At 44.3% G+C, this 17,657-nt stretch overlaps 1 long non-coding RNA gene across 1 annotated transcript; it reads left to right on the top strand.

The window, feature by feature from the left end:
* Nucleotides 1-12,654: 12,654 nt before the first annotated feature.
* Nucleotides 12,655-16,042, top strand: LOC116730711 (uncharacterized). Its single transcript, XR_004341395.1, has 2 exons — nucleotides 12,655-13,063; nucleotides 14,994-16,042. It is a non-coding gene; the product is annotated as an uncharacterized LOC116730711 (long non-coding RNA).
* The last annotated feature ends 1,615 nt before the right edge of the window (nucleotides 16,043-17,657 follow it).

Here is a 17,657-nt window from a genome sequence, read left to right as displayed (position 1 = left end):
TTGTTTACCAACCAAGTCAAATATCCTTGAAATCTGAACCTAAAATTTACCAAATATGAAAAAACTAAAACTGCTATAACCAATAAAACCTAAACAATATTTAACTTATACTAACTAATAAAATGAGCAAAAACTCTAAAAAACTCACTGAATTAGACAAAAAGTCCCAATGAAATAAAACTAAACTGTAATGAAAGCCCAGAAGTATCCGTGGTTCTGATGGGTTCTCCGTCCCACTCCTCGGGTCGGAGCGATTCCCCGGCTCGGCCAGCAGGTGGATTCCTTCTCCTTGTTTTCCAAGGAAACGTTTCCACAGAGGAAAACTGGTTCTGGTTCTGTGTGGCTCTGGGTCGTGGGGATTTTAGTGGTAACCGGATCCCAGCGGGAATCAGTCAGGTTCTGTTCGGACCTGCGGCTCTTTGGAACCGGTTCACAAAGCTTTTCTCTTCAGCTCACATATTTTCATCTTTTTGTGTTTCTTTTTTTCTGTAACTGAATCTGAGCTGAGAGGAACATCAGAGAGTCCTGACGTCTTCCTCTTTGTCTCCCTGATGCCCCACCCCCTCCCCTCTTGCCCCCCGGATGCCCCGCCCTCTCGTCCCCCCCTGCCCCTGACGTCTTCCTCTTTGTCTCCCTGATGCCCCACCCCCTCCCCTCTTGCCCCCCGGATGCCCCGCCCTCTCGTCTCCCCTGCCCCTGACGTCTTCCTCTTTGTCTCCCTGATGCCCCGCCCCCTCCCCTCTTGCCCCCCGGATGCCCCGCCCTCTCGTCCCCCCCTGCCCCTGACGTCTTCCTCTTTGTCTCCCTGATGCCCCGCCCCCTCCCCCCTCAGACAGGTGTGTCTCCTCTCAGGTGAGTCATCAGAATCATCACAGCAGCAACAATATGATCTGACCGGGTCAGAACATCTCTGATTGCCTCAAACTGGCGTCTTGAACTGGTTCCCTTCAGTCCAGCGGTTGCCACGGTGACCAGAACTCCTGTGGAGCAGGAGGCCGATAAAACCAAACATTAAAAAATGATCACATATTAATAAATTTCTCTCTCTGCTTTTGATTAATACTTTCTGAAGTTAAATAATATTGAACATGTTTTCACATTGTTGTAATTTGGCAGTTTACAGATAAAAACTGATTAATAATAATATTATTAATAATATTTAAGCACGCAACCTTTATCTTTACAGTTCTATATATGTTGTAAACTAGAGTCTGCAGGGCCACATAAAAACGTGTAGTGGGTCGGATTTGGCCCGCGGGCCTTCAGTTTGACACAAGTGCACTATGCTAACATGGTATTTAGCAGAAGCTAATGCTAAAATGCTATCCTACAATAGCAGAAGCTAATGCTTTATATTAACATGGTATTTAGCAGAAGCTAATGCTAAAGCGCTATATCAGTGTGGTATTTAGCGGAAGCTAATGCGGAAGGTAATGCTTTATATTAATGTGGTATTTAGCAGAAGCTAATGCTAAAGTGCTATATCAGTGTGGTATTTAGCGGAAGCTAATGCTAAAGCACTATATTAACGTGGTATTTAGCAGAAGCTAATGCTAAAGCGCTATATCAGTGTGGTATTTAGCGGAAGCTAATGCTAAAGCACTATATTAACGTGGTATTTAGCGGAAGCTAATGCTAAAGCACTATATTAACGTGGTATTTAGCAGAAGCTAATGCTAAAGCGCTATATCAGTGTGGTATTTAGCGGAAGCTAATGCTAAAGCACTATATTAACGTGGTATTTAGCGGAAGCCAAGTCAATGTGCTGCATTAACATGGTATTTGTCCTTCATGCTTTAGACATGTCCCTGATGTTCATGGCCAATCACCTCCTCAACAGCCATGAAGTTCTGCGGAGGTCCAGTACTGAACCATTCATTACATTCAGGTGGGTCAGAACCAGAAAACATCTAAAACCCACAGGACAAAACCGCTGGTTTGGTTCAGCAGGTGTTAAACAGGTGATCAGGTGTGATGAAACAGAGACATGAAGAATGTTGCTCTGTGACATTTTGTTTAATCTGGGTTGAAACCAGCTATTGGTGCTCACTTTAGATTATTAACCAGTTTCTATCCCTGGAATCCCAGTTGGAGCGGACTGGGACGCTAGAGGCTGGTTCTATGAATGCTTTTGCTCTGACTGACAGGTGAACAGAGGAGGTTTGCTGCTGGGGTTCAGCGGGGCGGAGTCTGCGGTTTCCTTTGAGCGGCTGCAGGATCACACGCCGGGGGTTTCTGCTCGCTTTGAAGGCTTCTCTAACGGCAGGTGTTCATAACAAACCCGGCTCCATTTGAAGCAAACGGAGGTAAAAAACCAGGGCAGGGCCCGACCACAACCAGCAGGTTGATCTGGAGCTGCTCGCCTGGAAAACCGTCCCAGTTTCTCTGGGAAGCAGCGAGTGGAGGCGGTAATCTGCTGCAGCGAGCAGTTGCCTGATTAAAGGGAAGACGTCTCTTTGAAGAAGTGACCGATGATGATGATGATGATGAGCTTCAGCTCCTCCAGTCAGGAGAGGACGAGCTGATTCATGTCGGCTCTCTCTCATTGAGGAAAGCGGCTCCCTGAGGGCCCAGAGTTTCTGTTTTGGTCTGTGTCGGGTAATTTACTTGTCCTCGTTAATAACGTTCTACTCTGATGGGTTTTTATTGGAAGGCAGCAGCAGAACCAGAATGTTGTGGTAACGAAATGAGCGGCTGCTGCTCAGATGCGGCCAGAAACGAATGCCTGACAAGTTTACATTCCCTCATCGCTGGCAGAAAGTTCCTGTTTATCCTGGACTTTAATGATTTATATGAACCAAACGTTTTCCTGATCATCCAACAAACAGCTGCAAGAAGGTTTAAAGTTTGTATTTATCAAAGATTTACACACAAGTACCACTCAAAATGTTTTACATAAGATCAATTAAAAGGCATAAATGTTTTAAAAATGATATATTATGGCCCACAGTAAGGGTGTCCAAAGTGTGGGCTGGGGGCCATTTTCGGCCCATTGACTGATTGTTTGTGGCCTGCTACAGCAGGTGGGTGATGCAGATGGAGACAAAATTACTGCTGACTAAATAAAAGTTTCTACGATGGAAAATATTGAGCATAACACAAAGTATTTCAACAAACATCTCTTAAATTTATTTATCAACTGACTTCTACTTTGAGACAAACTTTAAAGAACCCAAATCTGCTTTTATTTCATTTATTAAAACACATTTTATATGTTTAAGCATTTTTAAAGAGAATAACCCAAATCCTGTTCTTATTGTTTCTTCAACCCTTTAAGAGGTAAACCCAGTCCTGACCATGGATGTTCTGATGGAGTTTTATCCTATAAACAACCTTAAATCTGGGTTTAGTGATGGATCTGAACCTGCAGAGCCACATAAAGACGGTTGCAAAGTCGGCCTTCTATCACCTGAAGAACATTTCCAAGATTAAAGGACGAATTTCCCACAAGATCTAGAGAAGCTCATCCATCTTTAGTTGCACTGATCACTGCAACAGCATCTACAAATGTCAACCAGACAGGCAGGCCTGTCGCAATAAATCAGTTAATAAACAATTAATCACACGATAAATTAAAACGAGCTCAATAATTTCCATTTGCATAATTTATCATTTTTCTGAACTGGATGAAAAAAGTCTTTAGTCTGAATTAAATCAGCAACAGAACAGATAAAGTTCTGGCCTCCCAGCTTCCAGTAAGCATGAAGGAAATCTGCAAAATGGTTGCATAGCTGCAAGAAGCAGAAACGCAGAAAGTGAATGCAGCCAGTGGAAGGGTCCTAATCTGAAACTTCGCTTATTCCAGCCGGCTCCCCCAGGAGACCCGTATCCATCTCAGCGCTGCGGTAATTTGTCTGGAAGTTGGGAACCAGAGGAGCAGACGCCAACGCTATGCGGCCGATGCAGACCAGTCCAACACGGAAACGTTTTGAGTCAGTGGAGCAGCCACAGCTGTCCGTCCTGACAGAACTATCGGTGTCTGGATCTGCTCGTCCTGATCCAAACGTTTACATCACACTGCTCTGCCGTTCAGCTCCAGATGAGCTGATGCCAGATCCTTATCCTGACCAAACAGCTGCAGATAAGGAGGCTTCAGACGGGACCGAGGACACACACCTGAGGAACTCCAATCTGTCCATCTTATCTCCTCACTGAGTCCATAAACTGCAGACAGAGACAGACTGGCACCGTGAACCGTCTGTACATCCAGGATCTGAGTTTTCTGATTTAGAAATTAGAATTTAGAAACCACTGCTATGGCTAAAGTTAGCCGTACATTTGTCTTTTTCTCTGCCTCAAAACATTAAAATAAGTATGAATATTCCATAAAATCAGATGTTTTGAGTAAACGTAGCACTAAATTCACAAACTTTCAAATAAGGTTGAATATTCTATAAACTAAGAGACGTTTTAAGTAAATTTAGCATCATTTTCACATCAGGAACCGTTAAAAGCATTGTTTTTATTCAAGCTTAGCATAACATCTGAATCTCTTCACTTTCTTTTGAACGAGAAGCAATAAAATGAGCTCTGTGTTGCAGGCTGCATGGCAGCTCCTGCTGAGAAATGTGCTCAGCGTTTTGGTGCAGTTGACAGTTTCTTGGATAAATGCACAGAAACATTGAAATGAAAACTAAAAAAATATAGATCTGGTTGCAAAAAACAACAGAACAGAAAAATCTGTGGCGAGAAGCTATTTTAGCAACAGAAAGAATGTTGTTTGCCTCGTTGTTATGTGCCGCGGTAAGACGTGACAGACCAAATGCAATTTATGAAACAAGCCCTCTGAGTTTATTTTTATACTTTATTTTGGAAGAAATATAGCAGAAAACAAACAAAGCCACCCACAGGAAAACCTCTGGCATAGCAACCAAAACACAACTGACATTTTCACGTAATCCCGCTTCATGTTGGAGTTTAAACACACGGAAAACATTAAGATCCCAGAAAACAACCGACTGCTGACTGGAAAAGGAACGAGCAACATCTTCCTGATCTCACAGCTCTAACGGTTAGCATATTTGTTTACCAGAATATGAAATCTAGACTTTATTGTACATAAAAATGACCGCTCTCTGTTGTCAGGAGTGGATAAATGCTTTCGCTTCAGGCTGAACTCAGGTCAGTTTGAGGTAACGTAAATCATTTGTGTGTTTAGTCAACCTGAGTCATTCCTGGATAAAAGGAATCCTTACAGATAAACGGGCCGGAAACAGAACCTGCCCTCAGACAACATCCACTCATCCTTAACTGGAGCAAAACGTACGAGTCGATGCAAAGATCATCCCCAAACCCACGCTGAGGTTTTCCTGTGAATCGGTGAAGCTGGTGTGAGTCACGCTGAAATGCAGCAGCGTTTAGACTAAACAGAACTCGTAGTACTCAGAGCGCTGAGGTCATCGGAGGCCCGAATCCCGCAGAGCTATTTCTGTTCACTCTTCCCATAATGTGGCCTCCTCATTCCTGCACCACACATGGACACAATCAGTCACCTACACAAACACTTCTGGACTTTACCCATAAAATCTTGAAAACACACACACACACTGCTGCTTACTCACCATTAACGTTTTCACATTAAGGCTATATATAACACCAGTTTACAACTTTGTCTTTTCCACTGTACTCTGACTTAGTTACTTTTATTTCCATGACCAAAATCAAGAAATATGCCTTGAGAAAAAAAAGAAACGAGCTGAGAAAGCATCCAAAGTTTCCAGAGTTGTAACATTTGTTTGGGAGGCTGAACTCAGGTGTGAAACGCTAGCTAACAGCTAGCTAACAGCTAGCAGCTAGCTAACAGCTAGCAGCTAGCTAGAAAGGGTATGTTAGCAGTGAGTTAGCCGTAGCTTCAACCTTCACAGATGAAGATGTCTAAATGTGGCTCAAACTTTTTCACGACAGAAAAATCCCACGATAAAAAACAAAACTACGTAGAATATATGAGGTTAATTTGTTCTGTCAAGACAAATTTAAGACTTTTTGTCAACATGTTAAAGGACAACTCAATATTTAAAATTAATTTAAGACATTTTAAGGAGTCATGGGCATCTTGTCTTTGACTGCACAAAAGATGAATTCAGTCTCTCCTGGTCCTGTGTAGTTATCTTTTTATTTTTAAATCCGTTCAGTTTTCTCTATACCTTATGCTTTTTTTTACTGTTACGTAACATTTTTGCTGCAGAGATTTTGTAGTCAAAGTTCAGGGATGAAAACGGTGACAACCAGCGTTATTCTAGGTGTGTATTCCTGTTCGTTGACGCGACGTCCTGGCTGCTGTTTAACTCGTGTTAGCACTGCGCGTGACCTGTTAGCTCCTGGAGGAAGATTTTGTGTTTGGGAACACATAATCCAAATCCATTCAGTGATGTTCTTGGTGGTAGCGTTAGCTAAGCCGCTAACTATGTTTAGGTCTTACGTACAAGATTTGTTCATTCATGTTGTGCAACGTTTTGTGGTTCGAACAGGAAAGGCTGGGTGGACAAGTCGACTTTTAGTGATGTCTTTTTATCTGTTTGGGAATAAACAGTTTCTGCGTTGATAAAAAATGGTGTCTCTACAATCAAACTCCAAATCTGAGTTCGAGTTTGATTGTACTCCAATCAAAGGTCAGAGGTCAGAGCCTGACCTCTTCAGGCTCCTCAGGACCTGAAGTGATACAAACAAAATGACCAAAGTCAAAACCTAATAATGTGACACAAAGTTCAAGTCCAAGTCATGAAAATAGAAAACACTTTATGGCAATGATTGGCTTAAAAGGATAAAAAAACGACGGCCATCTTGAACACTGGCCGTCATCCTGAAATCCACTTTTCCACGATGATCCGATGGGTTTCTGGGTTCTGAAAAACGTCACGCGTTTCCACTGAAATCTGGGCTTCAAGTGTCAAAATGTGGAAAAATCCAAAAGGTTTGAATACTTCTGCATTGTGTCACAATGTTTTCCTGGACTCATCCCCTAAAAGTGGAGAAATTCCTTGGTAACAAACCATTTAGCAGTGACTGAAAGCTGAAGGCGTTTCAGTAAATCATTCCTCTGAGTGATTTCATTTCCTGAGCGGAGCTCTGATCGCCTTTCGTTTCATGCCTGGACAGTTTAACAGGTGCAAGCAGGGAGTCATTCCAGGTGAGCCGGGAATTTACTCCAGCAAGAATGGAGAAAGAACTCAGATTAATTATTTACCAACAGGGGAAGAAAGCAGCTGTGGACGTAGGTAAGAATCCACCGACTGAGATCCACCTGACATCCCAGAACCTCAGAGATCTGATGCTGTTGGTGTCTTTGTGGTATTTTTGCTTTCTTCTTCTGGGGTAAATTTCCACATCCATCTCCTCTCCTTTCAGCTGAGTTTGAGGCCTCAGGAGGCAAGTATTAACAGGACAGCCTTCCCCATGAGGTGACTCCTTTTAAGGCAGTTACAACTGATCCGTTGCACAAGCCAGCATTTAGCCAAAAGCTACGCAAACAGAGAAGCAGCAGCTTGGATCCAGCATGTCTCAAAACCGGGTTTTCTGAGAGTTCACACCCAGAGAGGCGTTATGAGCTCCATGTTTTCAACTTTGTCTCTTCATCAACATGAAATAAAATCAGGGTTGATGTTAAAACCCTGGATATCTGTCATGCATAGTTTTCCTAAAGGCTGTAAATTAAAACTCACACATCAGGACTTTATTGGAGAAAGACACGATTTTTTCTGCCCTTTCATTAACCCAGAGGGAACTTCATCAAAATGCAACAAAACATCCTCTGCAGCACTGATCCACTGCGCGTCATCAAACAAGTGATGAGGAGCTTTTTGAAAGCACTGAACTGATTGCAGTTTCCTGGCGGATCACAGATCTTCTAAAGCCTGATCTAATTAATACAGATTTTTAGTTTTGGAAAACGGCAGTATCATATATCTTCCAGGCACATATCATTTTATTGCACAATCAAGTAGCTGTCTTAACTTCAGTTATCAAAAAAATGCCGTATATATCAAAGGACTTAAAAGAAAATTTACTTCCTGATTTAACTCTTTTAAATTGGGCCTCTGTCTCTTTAAGAAGCTCCTGCTCTTTCTGAAACTCCGCCTTCAGGAAGTCATCCCAACTTGGCTCCTCTATTGACCCTTTAACAACATTTTTATGTAATGCAGCTCCACCAGGTGTTTGCTAATTGCTGCTGGCTAGTCTGAAGGAGCTGAGTGGGAAGGGCTGCTCTGTGAGGAGGAGCTGCGCCTCGAAGGCGGAGCTACGTCCACCCAGGTGTTCTGCATAGCTGAAGGGTTGCCATGGAGATTAAAAGATTTCTCAAACATGTAAAGAATCAAAGTAAGTCTCCAGGTGAGCTTTGGACGGCCCAGATTTAGGCTGTCGGACTTCACTGTGAAACATTTTCCCTCCACTTCCACAGTGAAACTTTCTCTGAAACAGGCTCTGTTTGTCTCCTTGTCCATTTCTTGATATAAATATGGCGTCTGGTCCATTCGGCTCGGCTCATTCTGTCTTTGATGATTAAACAGCACAAAGTTCTCCCGGATGCTTCGGGTCGAGCCTGAACCTGAAACCGGACCGGAGACGACCGGATCAGGCCGAGTTTTTCCAGCCTCCCTGTGAGAGTATCGGCAACACGCTGTGGGCACGGCGGGCCGGCTTGGCCGCGGCGCAGCATACCAGGAAGCGGCTCTCTGCGCCAACATGTGGTATATTTAGCAGAACCTCGGTGCGTTCTGGATCCGTGCTGAGCTCAAGGGGAAGGCATGCAGGCCCGATCTGGGCTCAGCTGACTCACAGGGAGGCCGTCGTCTTCAGCGCGCGGGCCTGAGTCAGACTGAGGGACAGAAACCCAATCTACCGATTCTCCTCACGTTTCCCTTCTGACAACCAGACAGAGAAACTCACAAAGATGGTTGGACGTGCAAACCGAAGGATCTGAGCCAGAAAAGGCGTCAGATTCCCAAAGACCATGGCAGTTTGTGAAATAATGTTTAAGAAAATGTAATGGTGATGAAGAAAACAAGCTGGTAATGTCGCTTCTCTCGGCCCATTGGGGGTTAATTTCTGCTTCTGCGATCTGATTGGACGCAGGAAGGAACTATTGCCGTGCTAACAGGAGTTAGTCTGGGCCTGATATTTCCTCTTACCCTCAAACCCCTGGATGCAAATAAAAGACAAAATCCAGGAATTTAAAGGAGTGGTAAGTATTTCCTGGTTTGGCAGCACATAGGCTCAACCTGGAGGACCAGAAGATGTTCGGGCTCACCGACCGTTTCTTCATCAGAAACTTTAACTCTGATGAGTCTGAGCTGCACAGATCCCAGGTTGACAACAGAATCCGTGTTTGATCCAGAACAGCGGCGGTAAGTCTCTTCCCAGATGGCCGTAATAACAGGCTAACCCGTCCCACATGGATCCACCAACCCAGCAGAACCTCTCAACTCCTGAACCCCAAACCACAGCACTCTGACCAGCCCGGGCCATGGAAAACTTTGACTGGACCGTGTGGTCGTGGCAGGATGGCGATTGGATAACCATGGGGAGGAAGGTCCAACCGAACGCCTGGCATGACACGATGAAAGCCGGAGGTTTGGATCCGGTTCTGGTCGGGTTTCTGGTTGACACCAGACGGACTCACAGCAGAGACACCTTGAGTCGCTGTTTATCAGGAACCAGAGTTATTTTGGTTCTGAAAGCAGCAGGTGGCGCTTGTCTAAGCAAAGTGGGCCGAGGACTCCGCGGTCACGGACCTTCAGACCGACCGCGTTCTGCCGGCTCGTCGTCTGATCTCTGCCTTCCTGAGGTCGATGAGACGTCCAGCAGAGAACGAGTCACTTCAGCTCCGCCGCAGCTGGAGGAGCGCTACAACAGCAGGATGTCCAGGGTACGGCTCGGGGGCCATTCGCGGCCCTCTGAAGGAGCCTGTGCGGCCCCACCTCAGGTCTCACATGGAGTAAATCCGATACGCAGGCGGCTGCTGCAGATCGACACTTTCTGGTTGAGGAAGCTTTTTTATAGATCAATGAGATCTTGATTACAAAAGAGGCATGAAGAATAGATTCTCAATAATTAACAACGTTTCTGCATTTTTCTTCCAGAATCACAAACATCGACGCATATAAGAACGCTATCAGTTCCAGCTAGCTGACACAATCAGACTTTTATAAATTATATTCAATGATTTATAAAAGCATTTTGTTTATTTAAATAAAATTGTAAATTTTTAGTATATTGTTGTACAGTTAGAATAAAAAATGCATAAAACGTTTGTTTTAAAGGAGTATTTATGTCACGTTAGATGTTAGCTCCTGCATTAGCGTTAAGACGGTTTCCACTGGAATATTAATGCATTTCGATTCATATTTGGTGTTTGAACTATTAAAATAGGCGGTTATAAGTATTTTAAAAGCAGATCTCAGGTATTTGTGGTTCTTAACTTTCTGTGATTGGATTATTCCATCAAACTATAAAGAAACTTTCTATTAAATTTGATCTCGAAGAGCAGAAACACTGACAGCAGATTTCTATATTTACCAGCCGATGTTTGAGTCTGATTTGGAATCGTCTCTGAAATAAAAACTCATCCGTCTCCTAAATGAGTCGAAGCGCTGAGAATGAAATTCCAGCTATCTGCTCCTCATCAAGTTCATTTCCGTCTCCCAGCCTGATGAACTCATTTGCATAACATTATGCTGCTCTGCGTGAGACAAACTGGGATTATCCTCTGGTGGGAAGAAAACAGACCAGATAGCAATCCCTCCATCCGCACCACGACACAAATTAAAAATGCAAATTGTGGAAATAATTACAGCACAGCTTTGCTGATGCAGAATAAATACTTTGGAGATTCTTTGTTTTTTTTTTTGGTTTCATTTCTGAGTTTCTCTCCCAGACAACAATATTTACCCCGAGAGGACAACTCATTAACCGATCCGTGCCAAAGTAAAGCTTCGCTGATTGCGAGTCGGAGCGTTGCTTCTTCACAGACGGGTGTGAAATTAAATTCAGATTGCACCCCAACAGATGCTGCCGCTGCAGCAACGAGCAAAGCCTGCACGACGTTTTCACCGGATTGCAGTCAGTCATGAAAACATTAAAGGTTCTGGCCCAAAAAATCTGGTCAGATGGTGGATAATATTCATAAAAAAGCTTAAAGGAAAGGACGTTTATTGAACTTTGACCTCAAACGATTTAAAGTCTTGGTTTAAATACAGAGAAGAAAAATTTTAATTATGATGTTAATCAGCAGATAGAGATCCAAATGTACTGTTATTCAGGTTTCACTAAATGCAGCAGTTCAGCAGCGAGTTTACAAAGTGATTATGTGCAAAACGAGAAATCTCATGTTTTTTTTATTTTCAAGGTTTTTGAATTAAAATGTTGCTTATTCTGTTGTTATGTGGTTTTTGATTACAATGTGATTAACTGTGATTAATTAATTAGCATGATCACTAACGAGGAACGAGTCACTGTGTTTGGGACAAACCGAGACGCCAGCAGAGCTCAGTGAGGACTGAGCTGCTGACAAATTAAATAACTATCATTTCAGGTCCATTTTTAGACTTGCTGTCTGTTTGTCACTTTCTGTTTTCACGGATAAAAAACAGACGGAGGAGCTGCTGTTCGGACCGACCCGTCGGGTTTCTGCAGTAATAACAGACAGAATAATGGCTACCTAGCCAGACGCTGCAGGTAAGCCTGATGACATCATCCTGCAGGTGGTCTGAAGGTGGAGTTCTCCATCGGTGGAATGACATCAGGTAGGGTTCTTCAGGGAGCTGATGGGCAGGCAGTATCTTAACCAAAGAGAATCTCCTGCTAGACTCAAAGTTTCTGTGGGACGTGGGAACAGACTGTCAGGTTTCCTTCCAGGACGGACATGAATTTAGCACCGTCCATCTTCCCACCTGACCAGCTTCCATTTCTCCACCCAGAAATGGCTCCTGGTCTTCAGCCAAAGACTAAAGAGAAATCCTCCAACACTAAAATCTGACGCCTCCATCTTGTTTCCATCTGGTGAAACAGGAAGTTGCTCTCAGTGTCTTCAGAGGTTTTTGTGTCGTTTCCTTCAGTGGTTCTTGGTGCAGCGCCCCCACAGGCCAGGAGGGGAACAGGTTGGTTTGACTCAGAACCACAGCAGATGATGGAGTTCTGGTTCCAGTAGAACCAGGTCTACCGGACCATCAGGTGGGGAAACAGCCAGACAACAAATTAAACTGACAACCATTTAATAGACAATTCAGTCAAATCCAGTCAGAATGAACTATACTGCCATTTATTTAAAGGGGCAGTATCATATAAAATTAACTTTTTTTAGCTTTCTATTGTGTTCATGTTTTTTCCTTGAGGGTTGCCTTGATTCTTTCATGCATGTTTAAGAAATCCTCTCATCTCCATGGCAACCATTCAGCTGCAAAACGCCTGGATGAACCTAGCCCTGCCTTCGAGACATAGCTCCTCCCCCACTCAGCTCCTTCAGACTAACCAGTAGCAATTAGCAAACAGCTGGTGGAGCTGCTGCTCAGAGCAACGCTGGTAAAAACGTTAAAGGGTTAATAGAGGAGCCATGTTGGGATGACTTCCTGGAGGCGGAGCTTCAGAAAGAACAGGAGCTTCTTAAAGAGACAGAGACCCAATTTCAAGGAATTAAATCAGGAAGTAAATTGTTTTTTAAATAAAATTTTATATATACAGTATTTTTAACAATTAAAGGTAACATAGTAACTTGATCATGCTATACAATGACAATATGTGGCTGGAAGAGACACAGTACTGCCCCTTTAAAATAGAAAAAGGAATTTCTGATGATGCAGAAACAGAAAAGAGGCTCTGCTTTCATCTCCAGATCATTTTTCTGCTCCTGACAGGTGCCGACACCGCAGCTCTGGATATTTCTCCCAGTTCTCTGCCGCCTCCTCTCAGCAGCCTTTGTGTCAGATCCCCGATGGCTTCAACACGCATCCATTAGAGCTCTGGATGAGGCAGCGGCTCGCCTCGTGTCAAATGATAAACTGTCTTTGTGTAACGTCTGCTGGATGACAGCACCGTCTCCAAACAGAAGACAAAATACTGAGAAAATGTTGAGGTAACGCATGCCTGAACTTATTTCACTCACAAAACATCAGGCAGCAAAAATGTGAACAGCATTAAATAAAGATGGCATCTTATTTTATGGTTCATCAGCTGCTATTCAACATTTTTTAAGCGTCGTGTCAGATGGTATCAAAAGGTATCTGTAATTAAAATGGGTCAGCTGAAATCTTTCTATGCTAATCTGCCTGAAAGTACAAGCTGTTGTCTTGTTCTGGCTTTATCTCAGAATTATATTGATATTCCTGGTAGTTTCTTGTCCTCATTAGGATGAAAACAGATCTGGGTGGAGTTTGAAAGATTCTGTGACATTAAAAAACAAACTTCTCATCTGAATTTGAGCAATGAAACGGTTTTATTCTGACTGAATTCTGACCCACCTCAAATATTTCACTACTTAGAGAACGGAAAACTAACAAACGTGAACAATAAAGGACCAAAACACGTCGACTCTACAGTTTCCACAGCAACGAATAACTGGAGGAATGTGGGAGTCAGATTTACTGATGGATGTTTAGTTATGGCAGATCAGATAAACTATCTCAGCCAGGAGCTCTGTGATTTACCTCTATCTGTTTCAGGTCTCTGCTCCGCTGAACGCTGGAGATTATGGTGTAGTGAAGCCAACAGAACCACCTGCAAAAAGCAGAGACCCGATCCTGAAGCTACCTAATCGGATCCGCTCAACTGCACCTGGAAACTCTGTTCATGAAGGTCATGATCAAATTCAGTGACAAAGGGCAACTTGGGGAGTCCAACTGTCACCAGAAACATGCCCAACTTACTGCCTACAATGCGGACCAGACTCTGACACCGGTCGAACAAAACGACCCGTATTCCTGAAGCGCCCCCCACAGGGACCCTGGCCCCAGTTCCTGACGGACGGGCCGAACACCAACTCCATAAAGCAACGGTTGGGTGAACTCCCATAGACCCTACGGGACCTTGCTGAGGGTGCAGAGCTGGTCCAGTCTTCCACAACCAGAACCAGAACCACACTGTTGTCCCTGAATCTGAAGCTTGCCCATTTGGCAGATTCTCCTCTCCAGAACCACGAATGGACCTGAAGAGTGTGATCCTCCTGTGGTGGGATAGCACTCTGCCCGGCGCCTCAACGTGGGAATGACTTCAGAGTGGAAGAATGTTCACCTGCAGTGAATCAGTTCGCTGCTGAGCGGGAAGCATTTGGAATGAGAATCAGAACCTCCAAGTCTGAGACCACGGTGATGCAGCTGAATGAAACTCGAAGCTCGGCGCCCCGGACCCGCAACAGACTGAGTACTCCCAGTACCAGCAACACTAAAGGGTTCAGGGTCTTTGCTATGATGCAGCAACAGAGACTTGTAAAGTCCAAAAACACATAAATTTCCTGTAGTTGGTTTGGATCAAGGCCGTTCTGTATTCACACCAGAACAAATCCTACCAGAGTTCGTTTGGTAGCGGACGGCCTCATGAAGTGGGTCTCGATCTGGTTGTGTGTTGAGTGTACTCACACCTGCACAACGGGTTCGGACCAGCAGGGGAAACAAAGTGTGAATCAATACAAGAAGAAACTACAATCTGGAGTACAACTGAAAAATAAAAGTTGAATTCAGAAACTTCCAAAATCCTGTTTTCTCCCAGAACCTGCTCCATCTCTGCAGTCAACACCAACTCATGCATCTGCTCCTCTGCAGAGGTAAAGCCGCCTTCTGCAGACAGTTGGAGGAAGATAATTGATGCAATCATCTCAGGAGCTTAAGCAGGTCTTCTATGTTTCACAACTGCCAAAGAATCTGAGTAAATCCTCAGATTAGAGCATTGCGGTGATGTTTGTTGATGGTAAATGTGCTGTCAGATGTTTTGTAGGATTCTAAGGGCTTAGGTTTATTTTCTAAACCATAATTCTGCCTTATTTAGTCCTCTCTCTTTGTGTAACTCTCCAGGGAAATTGTTGCAGGACGTCTCAGCAGGACGGTGAAAAACAGAAACTGCTCTCACGATCAACAGATCTGTGTCAGATTTAACATCTGCGTGCCGCTGCAGCTTTCATAGCGGTCTGACCGACCTTCAGCAGCACAGACTGAACTCCCCAGCGGCTCGCACAACAAATGGAGTGTTTTTCTAACAGGAGACGAGGCCTTGAGAAAACACGCTCCCTGTGCACACTGTCAGCTCTGAGAACACGCAGCGCTGTCAGTCCGTCTGAGGCAGAGCCTCCTGGGAGGGTCCGGAAGACCGCATCAGACTCAGATATGTGTCGAGAGCAGAGGTCAGAGGTCAAAGGGGTCTGCAAGGTCTCCACAGCAGGGTGAGGTGTTCCCAGTGGGGACCGCTGCATACCGACACTGTTTGCTCCACAGATGAAGCCTTCGGAGTGTGGGAGGTTCTGGTGCTTCTTCAGAAACAACATGGAGCTGACAGCAGAGGTCGAGAGGAAAGGGAAAAGGAAGCGTTGAGATTTGGTGGAGGCAGAAAAAACGGTAAAAATGAGGCGACTTTAACCAGAACCAGGTGATCAGACGAAAAACTGAAACAAGTCGTAGTTCAGGATCTATTACAGGCAGAAGAAGAGGCACCAGGGGCATCGGGACAATGCTGGACCAAAGGCCCAACATTCCTGTGGATGATACTTTCAATGGCGGCGCCAATTCGAACATGGTAGCTGACCCAGTCCAGGTCTCCATGGAGACGTTCCGGTGGGATAACGCTCCCTACCAACTGCTGCAGAAATGCCTCAGAAGTGGTTTGATTTGGCCTTCAAGTTCTCCAGAATTAATCATGGAGGCTCCACTTCCCAACTTCCAGAGCCAGAACCCACAGCGTGCCTTCAGCGGTCCAATGCGGTCCAGCAGCAGCCGGGTTTGGAGGCAGAGAGACTTTTAATAACTGAAATGTGTCCAGAAAGTTCTGGCTAATCAGTTAATAAGTTAGCTTATAACTCTGATGGATTTAAATGTTTTTTAAGTACAATAAAGTTCATTGTTTTGCAGTTTGTGACCCAACCTCGTACATTATACCAACACATTTCTGACTCCAGCCGGACCTCTTATTTGACCCGGTTCCTGTTTGATGATGATTTTGATCTCCATGAGTCAGCTTTATAAGACCGATGTATTAACCAAAACAACTCAGAGTGACCTCCTGCAGGGAGATATGATTATTTCTGTCATAAAATAGCAGCTTATGAGTCAGTCGCAGATTTAAAATCGTTGGTTGTGAATCTGATTGCAAAACGTTTCAAAGCAGCAACAGAAAAATTTGTTTTTCACCTGAAAGTTGAAACTGAGGTCAAACTTCATTGTTTCCATTTTGGTTATTTTGTTGTTACTTTTTGTTTTGCACATTGTTTCTGTTTTTTGTAAGTTTTCTAGGTATTTTGTGACATTTTTAAGTGTGACATTAGTTTAGTGCATTTTAAAATATTTTTGAATCTGTTGATGTTTTAAAATATGTTGGGTTTTTTTCATTTTGGTCATTTTATTTTTGTCAGTCATGACAAAAACCAGTCTATCTGGTGGGGCCCAAGCCTGGTGGGGCCCAGACCCGGTGGGGCCCAGTCTGGTGGGGCCCAGACCCGGTGGGGCCCAGACCTGGTGGGGCCCAGACCCGGTGGGGCCCAGTCTGGTGCTTGTCCAGTAATATGTCAAAGATTGCGATGCTTCATGGGTAAGTGAGTCATAAAGGATGCAGTCATCCTTTTACCGGCTAAAGGACGAGTGTTTCTCCTCTTCGGCCAGGTGAGTCATTACCTCTGTGAGGTAGACGGTGGCAGATGTCCCACTCTGTCCCCACTGGTGTCCCTGAGGACGTCTTTTAACAAGCTGGGAGGGGGACACCTGATCTCTGTTGTGATTTAAGTGGGTAAATCTCAGGTTTCCTCTCGGCTGCTGCACTTTGTTCCCTGTTTTCTCACAGAACCCTGGAGCGGAGAAACCGGACACTCCTCTGTCCTTCAGCCTGGATCAGAGACATCGGTTCACGCAGGGAGATCGTCTTTCAGCTGCACCTGAAGGCGGCTCGCTCCAGGTTCAGGCCTGTGAGGTTCTGTAGGAGGATCTCCAGCTCAAATCGTTTAATCCTCGACCTTTCCCGACCGTCTGCCTCCCACACACCTCCCGTTTGGAGCGTGGGAGAACTAATCCCACTAATTAAACAGAAACGTGCAGCTAAGACATTTTTATCACCGAGCTTAATGCTGGAGGAATACTTGACTCTATGAAGACTTGTTTTGTACACAAGCACTTCATGGTTCAAAGGTCAACAAACTTTAGCTAAATAATATCTGAAAAATATGTTAATAGAAGCCCAAATTAGTCTTGTTTGATAAATTTAAACTCTTTTTTTTAAGAGAACAGAAGCATAAACGTGTGAATGAAAAACCCTATCATGACCCCATGACCCTGGATGCCTCCGCCTGCAGGTTTTCTGGGATCGTCCCACAGGGTGGAGACCCTGGACAGTCAGTGAAATCAGCTCCTTGCTGTAAACATGGTTAGCTTTAGCTGTGATGGTTCTTTTCTCTGTGTCTGAGCCAAACATCTGACTACAGCTGCAGTCTGACTGGATCAGCATTTTACCATCCTTCCCATCCACCACATGTGTAGCAT

Source organism: Xiphophorus hellerii, chromosome 13, assembly GCF_003331165.1.
Source record: "Xiphophorus hellerii strain 12219 chromosome 13, Xiphophorus_hellerii-4.1, whole genome shotgun sequence".
Taxonomy (NCBI): Eukaryota; Metazoa; Chordata; class Actinopteri; order Cyprinodontiformes; family Poeciliidae; genus Xiphophorus; species Xiphophorus hellerii.
Note: the sequence above shows the minus strand (reverse complement) of the source record. Positions and strands in the feature narration are given on the sequence as shown.